This window comes from Triturus cristatus, chromosome 2_2 (assembly GCF_964204655.1).
Source record: "Triturus cristatus chromosome 2_2, aTriCri1.1, whole genome shotgun sequence".
Lineage (NCBI taxonomy): Eukaryota > Metazoa > Chordata > Amphibia > Caudata > Salamandridae > Triturus > Triturus cristatus.
In genome coordinates, this window is record NC_140582.1 from 265,629,818 (window position 1) to 265,632,744 (window position 2,927).

The 2,927-nt window shown below is 48.3% G+C and overlaps 1 long non-coding RNA gene across 1 annotated transcript; it reads right to left on the reverse strand.

The window, feature by feature from the left end:
• Positions 1–255: 255 nt before the first annotated feature.
• On the reverse strand, positions 256–2,589 carry LOC146862136 (uncharacterized). The gene is made up of 3 exons (XR_014978382.1): positions 2,446–2,589; positions 895–2,048; positions 256–353 (listed from the first exon to the last, which is right to left on the reverse strand). It is a non-coding gene; the product is annotated as an uncharacterized LOC146862136 (long non-coding RNA).
• Positions 2,590–2,927: the final 338 nt, after the last annotated feature.

Here is a 2,927-nt window from a genome sequence, read left to right on the forward strand (position 1 = left end):
GCCAACCCGCTGGCTCACAAGTCTCTGAGACCAGATGCAATGGAGGCAATGATCATGCAGGTCGGACACCCAACACTTCTCCGACATCCCCCAGCAGGAGCTCCTTGTCCGCCATCCCCCCTCACCCCCACCCACCACAAACAAATGTGACAGTCACGTTAGGGAAACTGGAATGTAAAAAATTGGGTAATGTTGTAAAATTATTAATAAGAAGATGCTTGTGGGGTTGGACAAATAAGAATCTTAGTCATGTATGGATTTACATATAAAACATTTTATTAAAACAAAACAACAGCAAATAAAACTATGTACAGCCATATCTTGTCATCGCTGGACCATTTGTGAATCACAGTCTGCAAGACAAAAAGAAAGATAAGATGGTGCGTCATGCATCCAGCAAAGGAGAAAGAGAAAGAGTGAGTGAGAGAGAGAGGAACAAAGAAAGAGTGAGAGAGAGAGAGGAAGACAAAGAAAGAGAGAAAGAGTGAGAGAGAGAAAGAGTGAGATACAAGGAAGAGAGAAAGGGAGAAACAGTGTGAGAGAGAGGAAGAGAGAGAGAGAAAGAGTGAAAGAGAGGAAGAGAGACAGAGGAGAGAAAGAGTGAGAGAGAGGAAGACAGAGAAATAGTGAGAGAGAGAGGAAGACAAGGAAAGAGAGAAAGAGTGAGAGAGAGAAAGAGAGAAAGAGAGAACGAGTAAGATACAAGGAAAAGAGAGAGAGAGAAACAGTGTGAGAGAGAGGAAGAGAGAGAGAGAAAGAGTGAGAGAGAGGAAGAGAGAGAAAGAAAGAGTTGGAGAGAGGAAGAGACAGAGAAAGTGTGAGAGAGAGAAAGGGAGAGATGGAGATGGAGAGGGAGAGGGAGTGTTGACACTGGAGAAAATATTCGCAGCTCACCTTTGTGCCACCGGTGTGTCTCCAACCACATGTCGGGACATAGTGCACCCTCAGGTTTAGTCATCTGAAAGATAGTATAGAATTAGTAATTGCAGAGTACATACAACTGCACACGCCTAATTCTCTGTTTTGGCAATGCGCACTCAGGCTGCTGCGGCCCATCCACTCCTATTGCTCGGAGGTGTCTGTGCGCTCTTGTGCGCCCAGGCTGCTGCACACTATCCACTCCCACCGCCCAGAGGTAACTTCCCGCTGCTGCGGAAAGAAGCCTCTCTGCTCACCTTCCGCCACCGGCGTGTGTGTAAGAGGGTACACCACGTGCCGAAGCAACTTTCTCAGGCATTGTCAGAAAGGCCATGCATCATTGCAGGTTCTACACACGTTCAGCTGTGGTGGTGTTGTAGGGGGACGTCGATTTGTGAATCACAGCCTCTTAAATAAAAAGCAAGATAAGATTGTGCGTCATGCGTCCATCAAAGGAGAGAGAAAGAGAGAGAGAAAGAAAGAGTAAGAGGAAGACAGAGAGAAAAAGAAAGAAAGAGTGAGAGGAAGACAGAGAGAAAGAGAGAAACAGTGGAAGTGAGAGAAAGAGAGAGAGAAAAAGAAAGAAAGAGTGAGAGGAAGACAGAGAGAAAGAGTGAGAGAGACGAAGAGAGAAAGAAACAGTGTGAGAGAGGAAGAGAGAGAGAGAAAGACTGAGAGAGAGGAGGAGTAGGAGTGAGAGAAAGGCTGAGAGTGAGAGAGAGGAAGAGAGAGAGAGAGAAAGAGTGAGAGAAAGGAAGAGAGAGAGAGAAAGAGTGAGAGTGAGATAGAGAGAGAGAGAGTGAGAGAGAGGAAGACACAGAAAGAGAGAAAGAGAGAAAGAGTGAGATACAAGGAAGAGAGAAAGCGAGAAACAGTGTAATAGAGGAAGAGAGAAAGAAAGAATGAGAGAGAGAGAGGAAAAGACAGAGAAAGAGAGAAAGAGTGTGAGAAAGAGAAAGGAAGAGATAGAGAGTGAGAGAGAGAGAAAGAGTGTGAGTGACAGAAAGGAAGAGATGGAGAGGGAGAGTGAGTGTTGACACTGTGGAGAAAATCATCACAGTTCACCTTTCTGCCACCGGTGTGTCTCCAACCACGTGCCGGGATATAGGGCAGCCCTCAAGCTTAGTCATCTGAAACATAGTATGGAATCAGTAATGGATGAGTACATACAACTGCGCACGCCTAAATCGCTGTCCCACCTTTGTGTATCCAGGCTAGTGTACCCCATCCACTTCCACTGCCCAGAGGTGTCTACCCGCTGCTATACACCCAGGCTGCTGCACCCTATCCACTCCCACTGTCCATAGGTGTTTGCCCGCCGCTGCACACCCAGGCTACTGCACCCCATCCACTCTCACTGCCCAGAGGTGTATGACAGCCGCTGCGCACCCAGGCTGCTGCACCCCATGCACTCCCACTGCCCGGAGGTGACTGCCTGCCGCTGCACACACAGGCTGCTGCACCCAATCCACTCCCACTGCCCGTAGGTGACTGCCCACCGCTGCGCAAACAAGCTTCTCTGCTCACCTTCTGCCACCGGCGTGTGTCGAAGAGGGTCCACCACGTGCTGAAGCAACCTCCTCACCCATTGTGTACACGCGGCGAAGCGAGCTCACAATTCAGGTTGAGTGTTGATTGCAGGATGGCCACGCATCATCACAGGCCTGCTAGACAAAAAGCAAGATGAGAGAGAGAAAAAGAAAGAAAGAGTGAGAGGAATACAGAGAGAAAGAGAGAAACAGTGAGAGTGAGAAATAGAAAGAAAGAGTGAGAGAGACGAAGAGAGAGAGAAACAGTGAGAGAGAGGAAGAGAGAGAGAATGAGTGTGAGAAAGAGGAAGAGAGAGAGAAAGAGAGAAACAGTGTGAGAGGAAGACAGAGAGAAAGAGTGTGAAGGAGAGAAAGGAAGAGCTGAAGAGGGACAGTGAGTGCCCATACTGTGGACAAAACCCTCACAGCTCACCTTTATGCCACCGCTGTGTCTCCAACCATGTGCCGGGACCTAGTGGA